The sequence below is a fragment of the Triturus cristatus genome, chromosome 2_2 (assembly GCF_964204655.1).
Source record: "Triturus cristatus chromosome 2_2, aTriCri1.1, whole genome shotgun sequence".
NCBI lineage: Eukaryota > Metazoa > Chordata > Amphibia > Caudata > Salamandridae > Triturus > Triturus cristatus.
The window spans coordinates 1,081,046,028-1,081,059,752 of NC_140582.1; positions in this window are offsets into that span (position 1 = coordinate 1,081,046,028).

Consider the following 13,725-nt stretch of genomic DNA (forward strand, 5'->3'; position numbering starts at 1 on the left):
GTAGAAGCGGAGGTGTAGAGTTACATGGCTGATGGCTGGTTTTTCTGCAGCGGGCATGCACATTGCCCTGAATAAAAGGTCGACATTTTCGCCATCCTTTCAGTTGTCAAGTATATTTGATGTCAGGAGTTGAGGTAAGTAAATCTGAATTGATGGTTTCTCGTGACCATTTTGTGTATCGCAGAATGTCTGCCTGACCACTCCTTTTCACTAAATGCACGTCCAACCTCAACTTCCCAAATGGCTTTTATACTTTATGTTTAAGAGTGCAAAGTGGGAAACAAAGAACCATATAGGGGGAACATCTCATGACCTCCATTGCTGAATAGAAGTAACAGACCTAGGGCTGCAGCTGTAGGCGGCTCGTTGATTTTTACATTCCACATGAATCTGACAGCCCATGTATGTGAGGAAGTGGCCCACCCCTAGCTCGTAGGAGTCCCTCAAGGAATCAGTATGTGCAATGATTCATATATAAATCCCTGGGTTTATATTATTCTTAAAAACAATATTAAAATTGTTAAGATTTATGATACAATCCGCAGCCAAATTTTAAATATGCAGTTCAGCAAATGACTCCAAATTGGAAATGTATGTTTTATCCACGTGATTCAAACCAGTAGGTTCTGATCACATTAAAACTGCTCATTATAGAAAGTGACCTCTCTTTTACCTTAGAATTTGTGTCAGATACTTCGGTACCTTCATTAAATAGCAATATTTTAAAATTGCCATTGAAATCTTCTAAGTCTGCACATCTTTTGTTAATATATCAGCGCTTCATATTAAACTCAAATCATATATCTAGCTTATAGTTAATCCTACGTGAACATTTTAAATTAGACAATGCAAAGATACATTTTGTATATGGCTGTGGTTTTCATTGCCAGGTTTATTCTGAACCCAATATTAGATTTACATTACAAATAGATGAGCATATTTAGTGAAAATGATTGCAATAAATGTAACCTAAAATCGTCCACGTTTCATTTAAAGTAAAAAAAAAAGGATCCACGCAGGTAAGGTATAAGTTTACTTAGGGCGTAAACCATCACTTGGACACGTATTAAACACTTCTGAATGTGCATGTAAAATAGATTTAGGCCTCATTCGACTGCACTTTGGGGTGGTAAATACCAGTGCCTCAGGAGGCGGTATTTAGTGGGCGCTCTATTCCTTAAAAATAGGGAGTTCCGAAGGTCGGAATGAGGCATACTTTGTGTTATTCGACTTTTTCCACCCATTTTCCATAATTCTGACCATGTTTGCCCCTTTCACCATTCGCCAGGTTTTTCAAGTCGAAATTTGAATGAGGAAAATTTGCCAAGATGTGTTAATTTGCTCACAAACTGGAATTCTGAACGCTAATTTACAACAGATTCAAAACTTTCCCAGCATTCTGATTGATCACCTAATTTCTTAATCCCAAAAACATAAAATTTGCCATGTTAGCAAAAAATAGACATCTGTACAAATATTTTCACATATAGACGTGATTCTTTGGTTTCCGTGTGTGTTGGTTAAATTACCAGATAATATCTATCACATGCATTATGCATCATAGGACATAGGTATTATTTGAATACGAACTATGGGGTCCATTAGGATGGAGGACGGATGTCCTCCGCCGGCAGGCATTAGCAACCGCCGGACCGGCGGCGGATATCCGCCCGCCATCGAAGCCCTGAACACCGCCGGTCCGATTAGCATTGTGGTCGTGACCGCAGCGGTGTGATTTTCCGCCCGCCACTTTTTCGTCGGTTGCAGTCCGCCTGCTTGCCTGGCATGCGGAACTGGACCGCTACAATTGTGGCGGATCAGCGCCACGCTCCGCCAGCACGATTATGATGCTGGCGGTAGCCCGCTTTCCGCGGCGGTGGAACCGTCCTGGAAAGGCATGCGGAAAATGTCTCTGGGGGTTCAATGCGGACCCCCAATGTGTTGGGGGGTGTGTGGGTGCACTGAGGGGTACCATGTACCAGGTGGCAGGCACTGTGCAGTGCCTGCAACACAGTGCAGGGACATGCAGGACATGCTTGTTTGGACATCGTGGCGGTGCTGCTGGCAGCACCGCACGCCACAATGTAAACCGCCGCTATCTGACAGCCGCGGTCGGATTTCCACTGCGGAGCATAATAATTGGACTTGCGGTTCTCCCGCGGTCCTGGCGGGCGGTGTTTTCCCGCTACCATGGTGGTCGGAGTGATTTTCCGACCGCCATACTAATAGACCCCTATGTTTCTGTTTGTACCTCTGAATTGGCCATATTTGCATTCCAAAAGTAAAGCATGGATGCAAACACACACTATAAGCTTTCATTTTATAAACTGCAACTATACATCTCTGTCTCTCCAGCTAAGTGGAAAGTGATGGCTTCCTTCAACAAGGCCATACTGACCATGCTGGAATTATCTGCAGTTAATAGCATCTGGAGGAAATACCATTATTGCATCTTGCATTTTTTGTCCTGGACGGCTGTGCCTCCTGGCTCCAAGATTCATAGGTCTTAATGAGGGGCAGCATATGGGATTGGTTTTATCACAGCGCAATACAGCATGTTTTTCTTGCACTTGTTCCAGGAGATACCTAGATAAATTTGCCTTGGTAAGGGTTACAAGTTTTAATAGCAATTACTGCCCAATTTGGAACCCGGAAACAAGCACAAACATTGTTCTTCTCAGATTTGCTGAGACACAAGGAATTAGGGGTTAAGGCCATAATGCTGAATATCTCACAGTTGTCGACTGCCACACGCAATGTGAGAAGGACTATTTAGGAACAGGTCCTACTAGAGATAACAGGTTAAAAAACAGCTACATTTATCCAGTATGTCTTCCAGTAGAAGTACTAAAAGAAGGGGATCCAGTTCAAAGACTGATGGAGATGAAGGACACATTTAAGAAATGACTGGTGTGATATCCAGGATGCATCACTGACATAATATCGATTACCAAAATATCCCCATACACAAATATCGACACAAAAATATTAATAGCCAAAATATCGACATCCTATCTTTATAATGTAAATGACTAAAATATTGAGAAAAAAATATATAGATGTAAAAAATATTGATGTACAAAATATCGTTTTCTAATATTTAAAAAATAATGTTAAATAAATTAATAAAAGTAACTTTAAAAAAATTGTTTAAATGTAATGTACATTTTAACCAATATAATAAATAAATTTTATTAAAAAAATTAGACATACATATGTAAAAACGAATATCTAAATGTATATTTACTTTAAAACAATAAATAAACTAAGAATTTTAATTTATTTTAAAAAGTTATAAATATATCTAAATTTACAAATAAATATATATGTGTATATACATACACCTATAACATAAAATCTAATAAAAAAAATTAGATTATAAATTAAAACATCAAAATATTTATTAATTTTTAAACTTAACATTTAGCACTCCATTGAGTGCAACAGTAGGGAAAATGTTGGACAGCGTAGGGGTAAAAATTACTATTCCCACTCCAACAGTGCAACGGTAGTGAAAGTATTGGATAGCAGAGGGGAAAAAATTACTATTCCCACTCCAGTGAGTGCAACAGTAGGGAAAGTGTTGGATAGCGGAGGGGGAAATGTATTATTACCACTTCAGTGAGTGCAACAGTAGGTAAAATATTGGATGGCAAAGGGGTAAAAATTACTATTCCCACTCCAGTGAGTGCAACGGTAGTGAAAGTGTTGAATAGCGGCGGGGTAAGAATTACTATTTCCACTCCAGTGAGTGCAACAGTAGGGAAAGTGTTGGATAGCAAAGGGGAAAAATGTACTATTCCCACTCAAATTACTGCAACAGTAGGCAAAGTGTTGGATAGAAAATAGAAACATAATATAATGGTAAATAAATCTAAAAGATTACCTGCAAACATTATTTTATAAAAATGTAAAAAATAATTTTCAAACAAATAACTATAATAGAAATTAATTATAAAATAATTATAATCAAAAACATTAATTGTTACATAAAATTAATATTTTTTATTTTCTACTCTATAACACCACACAATTCACAACACGCATCTAAATTTCTAAAAAAGTGTACCTCCATAATGAACATAATTAATTATCAAATAAACAAATATTATTAAATAAAAACAAATTAAAACAGTTAAAAATGTATTTACTCGCCAAACATTACCCCTATAAAACCAAAATCCACACACAAAATAAAAGTAACCAATTACCATAAATATTTATCAATTAATTAATGAATAATAACGAGCAACTAATTATTAATTAATAAAACCTAAAATACTTTCCACCCTCTACCCCAATAAATACCACAACACACACCTAAAAATCATTACACAATTTCCATAACTAATTTTACATTATTATATTATTATCAATTAAGAACAACTTATTAAATAATTAAAAATAATTTACTTCCCACCCTTTACCACTATAAACCCCACAACTCACATCTCAAATTAATTACCCAATTGCCATATTTAATTTTTAATTAATTAATTACCATTATTTAACAATTAATTAATTAATTTTAAATACATTACTTCCCACCCTAATCCCCTATAAACTCCACCACCCATTCCTAAAAAATACACAATTAACATAATTAATTACCAATTAATTCATTAATATTAATTAACAAACAACTGGTAAATAATTATTAATAAATTAATTCCCACAATTAACACTATGGGGCCGATTCCGATTGTAAAACGTACTGACTGACACGGACCGGGAATGGAGACCGACCGACAAGTACCGGCACCTTATGACCCGCGCAGTACGATGCAAAGCGTGTGATTTACAACCCACTCATACGGAACACAAGCCGCACGACCGAACCGGTCGGAAATCAGTGATTCGCCCGTAAACGGACTGGGAACCGTGCCGACCAACACGCATCAGGAATGGACCTGACTGACACATACACGCGTTGTACGATGTAATGCGTGTGAAACGAGACCGACTCGCACGGAGCACAATCCGGAAGACTGAGACGTACAGAAAACTGTGACTAGCGAACAATAGACTCCTTGGCGACCGACGCGTACGCCAATGTAGAGACTCCGCAGAATGTCAGTGTGACAGACTCGGATTACCCTGCAAGAGCCACTGGCAGCGTCCGTCACTGTCAAATGAACGTCTCCACCATGCCCAACAAACCCAAAGGAAAAAACACAAAAAAAGGACCAAACAAGCAATGACAAAGCCAATAAATACAAAAAAATGGAACAAAGACACACCCACAACTCCACCTACATAAAGGCCAGAAATCCCTCCCATGATCCTTTGAAAACTACAGACATAGGACAGCAGACAGCACCACCACACTGCAGAGACACACCACACAACATCTACACCAGTTGCACATCTCAAAAAATCAATCACACATTCACAGATTAACTCACACTCACCACACTCACTTACACCCTCACACACACATCAATCCCCACAACCACCCACCACCATGCAACCCAAGGAGAATTCAAAGTTCACTGATAGTGAGCTGGAAGTCATGATTGATGAAATCCTCAGAGTGGTGCCACAGTTGTTTGAAAACAAAGATGTGGGAGAGGATCATCGACAAGGTCAAGGCACAAGCACCTTGTTTGCGCACAAAGGATGATATTCAGAACAGGTACTATGATGTGCGCAGGAGGGTCAAGAAGCTCATCGACAGGGAGCACGCCTTGAGCAAGCAGACTGGCGGTGGCCCTCTTGCCAAACCACACCTGGGAGGAGAAGGTGCGGGCCATCCTACCACCGGAGAGCATCCATGGATTAACAGGAATACCAGAGCCTGGTGAGTACACAACCAATATACTCAATATTGTGCGGCAATACACATATATCACTGTCAAGGGGACAGTGAAACCAAGTACTGTTAGCAAAGCCATAGCAACAGAAAGGCAAGTATCCTGTGACGTGTATGCCAGTTACACAAACACAATAACTGCCATCTCATAATAGTATGGAACTATGTCATAACATGTACAAACCTAACAACAAATACTGCAAGGTATTGGCATAAATCACCTACAAACACTGTCAGCCATTTTGCCACCACTGTCACACTACCTCACAGGGAAGCTGGGTCAAAAGGAAGAAAGGTTGGGTCTGCTGGGAATGTGTTTGTAGCAGAAAGCACAATGGCAGTTGCAGTCACAGCCAACAGCTCCCCTCAAACCATGCACATCTCACAGGGAGATGAAAAACACTGACAAGATGGTTGAGGGAACACAAGGCCCTGGTGAGACTTGTGCTCAAACAAACAGGACGCCACAGCCTTACATCCTGAGTGTTAACTTCCACTCCCTACAATGGAAGCATGCTGCATGGTGGGATATCTGGCCTGGGAGGAGGAGGACACACCAGCTCTGACTACATCTACCAGCAGCCACTGTCACACACACCCCTCCCACCAACACCAAAATACACACCTGGGATCAGGCTCCACAAGAGAGTGAGTGAAAAGCCACTTCCAAGATCTCTGACAATGGGCTCTGCTGTGGGGAGCATAAGGCCCTGCTGGCAATTGTGCCCATACAAACAAGAGGACACCATTGTCAGTCATCTTGCCATTGCTGTCTCACTCACTCACAGGGAAGCAGAGTCAAAAAGAAGGTAGGTTGGGTATGCTGGGAAGGGGGGTGTAGCTAAAAGAATGATGGGAGTTGCAGTCACAGCCAACAATCTCCCCCCACATGGTCCATCAAGCCCACACTAAACCATGCTCACCTCACAAGGAATGCCAAAGTACTGACAAGATGGCTGACACTAGGCCCTGCTGTGGGGAGCACAAGGCCCTGCTGGGACCTGTGCTCAAACAAACGACAAAATGTCTGACAGCCTGAAAAGTAACTTGCACTTCCTGCAATGGAAGCATGCCTCATGGTGGGAAATCTGGCCTAGTGGGAAGGAGTACTGCCAGATCTGACTACATCGACCAGCATGTTCTTGCACACACACACCCCTTAACACAAACTCCACACAACTCACCTGGGATTATGCATTCCCTCAGACTCCATTAAAATATCTCACAAAGACTTACCACACTGTTCTGCTGTGTGAAGCACATGGGTTTGTTGGGACTAGTGTTCAAACAAACACCAGGACACCACTGTCTGCCATCTTGTCAATACAGGCACACCACCACACAGGGATAATGAATCACAGGAAGGAAGGTAGGTTATGCTGGGACAGGGGGGGTAGCCAAAAGCATGATGGGAGTTGCAGTCATAGCCAACAGTCCCCCACCCACATGGACCATCAAGCCCACACTGAACCATGCTCACCTCACAGGGAGTGTTAAAGTACTGACAAGATGGCTGACACCAGGCCCTGCTGTGGGGAGCACAAGGCCCTGCTGGGACTTGGGCACAAACAAACAACAGGACACTACAACAGGACACTACTGCCTGACATCCTGAACGTCGACTGTGACTCCCTGCAATGCAATCATGCCACATGGGGGATTACCTGCCCTCTGTGGGTGAAGGTGTGGACGGTGGCAGCGTCTACCCGAGCTGCTTGGCTACGGTGCAGGAAACGTGTGAAGTCAGCGAGATTTCTGCACAATATACTGTAAAGTGTTGATGAACTTGCTACTTTTTAACTGTTTTAATTGAACGAAAATCTTTTTAGGCTAAGTCATTGCATTTTTACTATTAGCTCCCCACTTACTTGTACTTGCTGCTAGGGAAGTCTGGGTTCAGCCTACAGCCTGCACGCCTCGGTCCGACTCGGTGATTAACACCGTTGAGCGGAGGGCGGACAGGCAGACCCAAGCACTTCCGCATCACCAGCGGTTAGCGCTCTAGCTCCTGAGTCGCAGGACTATAAAGGGTGCTCGTCACTCTAAGCGCGCAGCGGTTGCGCGCAGGGGTGTGCCTAAGAACTCGCCTAAGACAAGCCAAAGAGAAGCCCGTCCACGGCCGGACGAGGCTAGAGGCTAGACGCCATGGCCGTGATCGTGGCGCCAACTGCTGCCCATTTGAAACCACGGGTAAGGTATTCCCCAGCAGACCTACTGCGCATTGGTAAATCCGTGCTTCAGGGCTGTACCGGGGGGGTAGGGGAGGGCAGTCCCCTTGAGGGCCCTCACTCATGTCAGAAATGTCAATATAAAACCTCCATCAATGACCGGCAAAATGCTGTGCAGGATTTTCCATCCACAACCACTCTGCCTTCGGATTCCCGTAAGAGCCGGAATCTCCTCTGTAATATTAGATCCCTGTCTAAACACTACAGTGAGGTGTGGGATATGATTGCTTCGACTGAACCTGACCTTTGTTTCCTAACAGAAACATGGTTAAAACCACACTCTGTCCCAGCCATCACATTAGGGATCCCAGAGGGCTATAAAATTGCCAGACTTGATAGGCCTGTCAGGACAGGGGGAGGTATTGCTATTGTGCATAAAAATAACCTATCAGTCTCTATTTTGGAGGAAATGAGCACTACTGATTTAGAAATCCTTGTCTTCAAAGTCAGCAGCTCGACGAAAACCAGCTATAAAGGGGCATTGGTTTATCGCCCACCTGGGCCTTATACCTCCTCCAATCTCCTGCTATTGGAGATATTAGCCAGACATGTTGACACCGAGAAGGATTTCCTACTCTTAGGAGATTTTAATGTGCATTGCGACTTGAAAGATAATGCTGAGGCGCTATCTTTATTAAATGATATGTCCCTGTTGGGATTAACTTTGGTGAATGCGGGTCCTACACACGATGCAGGACACACTTTGGATCTTATATTTTCCAACAAACCTAAAACCCTGCAATGTGCTTCTGCCACTCAGGTCAATTGGACCGACCATTTTGTCCTGGAATTTTTTATCTCTCACGTAGACAAAGTTCCTCCCAAGGCACAAGTCCTTTCTACCAGGCGTCGGCCATGGCATAGGATTACTGCGGAGAACTTTGAGGAGCAGTTTGCTGATCCCCCTTTCGGCCCTGGAGCTAATGTAGATGAGGCATTGGACCGCTACAATCAGGCCATATCGCAGGCAATAAATAGGATTGCCCCTATGAAAACATATAAACCTCGCCTAGCACGCAAACAGGAGGTATGGTTTACAGAACAACTGAGATCCCTCAAACAACAGGCCAGGAGATTAGAAAAAGTGTGGAGATCGACCCACGAGGACACTGACAAGAATAATTTTTGGATAGCTCTGTCGAAATATCACAAAGAAATTCGTCATGCGCGGAAATCCCATATACAGGTTCTTCTTACAGCTGCAGGGAATTCCCCAAGGATTTTATACCAAACCTTACACTCATTTGTCAAGCCTGCAGCATGTGAAACTCAGGAGCAGGCCTCACAACAATTGTGTAACGAGGTGGCCCAATTTTTCACAAACAAAATAAATAAGATCCATGACGACATTACAAACTCAAATCTATCGAATAGCGGAGATACATCAGCTGTTCTGGGAAAGGAACCAGAGAGGGGAAATATGTCTTTATCTTCCTTCTCTCCTATCTCCCTGATAGATACTGAGGGCTATCTTGGCCAGATAAAAAGCGGCAGTCCCTCAGACATAATCCCTGCTAGAATTATCTTGAAAGTAGGGAAAAGTCTGAGTCCGCAAATTCAAAAGCTTATCAATCTCTCCCTAACTGAGGGCCAAGTCCCTGGGGAATGGAAGAAAGCGCTGGTGAGGCCCATTAGGAAAAACTCTTCCATCCCCTGGACTGACTTATCTAATTTAAGGCCCATCTCACTACACCCTTTTTTGGGGAAGGTGATAGAGAAACATGTGAATAAACAGATCTCTCATTACATTGAACAATTTGGTCTGCTAGATGGTTCGCAGTTTGGCTTTAGACCTAAACACAGCACTGAATCTGCCCTGCTATCTGTGACTGATGACCTTCACATGTACCAGGACCGGGGATACTCGGTGATCCTGGTACTGTTGGATTTATCGGCAGCGTTCGATACTATATCTCACAAAATCTTAATCGAACGTCTGGCCGCTACTGGGATTGAGAGCTTAGCGTTAACCTGGTTAAAGAGTTTTCTATCTGACCGCACCCAAACTGTCAGCATGGGCCCATTTAGGTCAAAGGAAACTTATATTACCAAGGGGGTGCCACAGGGCTCCTGTCTAAGCCCCACTCTTTTTAACATCTATGTGGCACCCCTGGCCAGCATATTGAGAAACTTCGGGTTTGTCCCCGTCTCATATGCTGATGATACGCAGCTCATTTTCCCATTTAAACATCTTACCAACGAAGTGAGGACAGCCTTCTCAGGTGGCATGAAAGCTGTTGCGAGTTGGATGAGGTCCAACTACCTTCAATGCAACGTGAATAAAACAGAAGTAATGCTATTTGGGGAGGCTAAAAATCTGTGGACTCCTGAATGGTGGCCAAGTGAACTCGGTAAGGCACCTGAACCCAAGCTGGTTGTAAAGAACCTAGGGGTTCGTCTTGACCGGGAGCTCACTCTTAAACAACATGGTAATTGGGTGATCAAACAATGTCTGCATGCCATTGGATTACTACGCAAAGTGTTCCCACTATTGCCTGATCACACTAAGAAAACCTTGGTACAGGCTTTAGTGCTGAGTCGCCTGGATTACTGCAATGGGCTCCTTTTGTCAGCTACCCAAGGAGTCTTAGAGAAACTCCAGGTGATTCAGAACACTGCGGCAAGACTTGTGTTGAATGCCCCTCCTAGAACACGCTCTCAACCACTTCTCGACAGTCTGCACTGGCTCCCTATCCATAAGAGGGTTACTTTTAAAACATGCTGCCTTATTCACAGAACTCTACATGGATCCGGACCCTCCTATTGGAGAGACAAATTCATTCCCTACAACCCCACTCGAACTCTCAGGTCCAGTAACCAACTCTTACTCAAAGTACCCACCATTAAGAGGAGCAGACAGGGCGGGAAAGCCCTATCAGTGGTAGGTCCAACATTATGGAACAATTTACCGTTGGAGCTCAGGCAATGCTCAGAATTCCTGATCTTTAGGAAAAAGCTGAAAACGTTTTTGTTCTAGTAATCATCTAATCATCCATTCACTATCTATCATTTTGAGGGTATATGACTAAGTTGAGCTGAACTGTACCTTGCGTTTCCTGTAGCGGTAAAGATCTTTTCCTTCCATGCGCAGAGATACTCTCGAAGAGTCGATTCTAGCGCAATATAAATCCATAAATAAATAAATAAATAAAGGAGGTCCTGCAATGACTGCAAATGCTATCAAGGCCGGCTCAAAACACACTTTCTCAGCCAGTACAATTAGCACCCTTGGGACCAGTCACTCCAAAAGTAAATGCCTTGGCAAGATGGGTGACACATGGTCCTGATGTATGAATTGGATGCAAGTCTCACCTACACAATGGCCAAATCAAATTTACACTCATAGCCATTGGAACTGTAGGTATCCTCTCACTGTCTGGGGATGCAGTGTCCCTGGGGTGTCCCCTGGCCTGGCTGTGAAGGTGTATCTCGCAGATGACAATTGGGGAGATGCAGACATAGTACATAGCCCCAAGCACACAAAGGTGGCGATTACGATCCTGTAAAAAATTTCCCCGTACGACTCGTATCCGGTCTTTTTACCGTACGAATCGTACAAGTGCCGTACAAACTGCCAAGTACGATTTGCATGGGAAAAAGTCCATACGAATCGCATTGGGAATAATTCCCCACACGTCCTCGGGTCGGAAAATGTGCCCGACACGTCCCCGGACGAATTACTGTACAAATGTGAAAAGTGAAGTACGACCGCGGAAGTACGATCCATCCCGTGCGTCCGATGTTACAACCAGATGGAAAAAGCACCGTCCGCACCGAACTCCCATAGCAACCATGGAGACATGTGCCCGCATACGCGCCCAACACTCCCCCCAGCCCCCGTATGTACGTGCCCAACCACCCCCCCAGCCCTCCTATGTACGAGTCGAACCCCCACCCGTGTATGTACACCCATGTACGTACGAGTCGAACCCCCACCCGTGTATGTACACCCGTGTATGTACACCCGTGTATGTACGAGACGTACCCCCACCCGTGTATGTATGGAGCGTACCCCCACCCCAACCGTGTATGTACGGACCGTACCCCCACCCGCGTATGCATGGAGCGTACCCCAACCCCAACAGTGTACGTACGGACCGTAACACCACCCCCGTATGTATGGAGCGTACCCTCCACCCCAACAGTGTACGTACGGACCCTACCCCCACCCGCATATGCATGGAGCGTACCCCCACCCCAACAGTGTACGTATGGACCGTAACACCACCCCCGTATGCATGGAGCGTACCCCCATCCCAACAGTGTACGTACGGACCATAACACCACCCCCATATGCATGGAGCGTACCCCCCACCCCAACCGTGTATGTACGGCCCGTACCCTCACCCGCGTATGTATGGAGCGTACCCCCAACCGTGTATGTACGGACCGTACCCCCACCCCCGTATGTATGGAGCGTACCCCCAACCCAACCATGTATGTACGGACCGTACCCCCACCCCCGTATGTATGGAGCGTACCCCGACCCCAACAGTCTAAGTACGGAGCGCACCCCAGGCCCCAACACCAGCACCTTCACCCAACATCGCGCATGTACAAGTCGTACCAAGCCAGAGACAATGACAGCACTGTACAACAAAATGGCCGATGTACACACCGTACACACGCTAAAAACACACGTACACAACCAGGACAAAGCAAAACAACACAAGAAGACTCTATTCGAATCGCACAAAGCCACAAAACATGTCCAACAAGCACAAATACAACACATTCACTGACCTGCAACTGCCAAACTCCCAAACAGAGGCCCAAAACACAACCACTCCTTATAACACACCCACCCAAAGTTCAAACACAGCCACACCCACCAATGGACCAATAAAAAGGGCCCACAGACACAAACCATGAGCCTTTGCAACAGACTCACTGCTGCCAGACCCCACAGACAACCCACAGCACCATACTTGAACCTTTACTACACCTTACACTTGCACACCTTCACACAACCACCTTCACAAACACCCCCTCATCACATTCACACACACACCTGCACAACCACACCCACATACCCACAACCATCCACACCCACACCCCCCACAATCATCCACACCCCTCACCATGCCCACTAACAAGAATCCAAAGTTCACTAGCCAAGAGTTGGAGGTCCTTGTCGACGAAATCCTCAGAGTCGAGCCACACCTCTTTGGAACATTGGTCAGACAGACCAGCATTTCCAAAAAAACAGCCATGTGGCAGACGATTGTCGATGCTGTGAATGCTGTTTACTAATGCTGTTTCGTCCACCAGAAGGACCAGGCATGAATGCCAAGCCAGGTGGTACGATCTGCGGAGGAGGGTCCGAGCCAAAATGACCGACGACCACAACCAGGCCAACATCACTGGAGGAGGGCCGCCCCGCAGACGCGTACAAAACCATCCCTGGGAGGAGAGGGTGATGGCCATACTGCCGGTGGTGGCAGTGGAGTGAGTAGAAGGACTCCGAGAGCCTGGTGAGTACACAAACAACTCACCTCACATGGGGGGAACGTCATTCACAACCAAACTCACAATCATGCACGAAACCACCCCAAGCTATCGCATGACTCAACCACACTCCATAAACACGCACATGCCACTAGCGCCACCATGCCCCATGCACCCCGCTGGACAATCCCAAGTCACAGGCCACAGAAAACACCAACACAAGACACGGTAACCCGG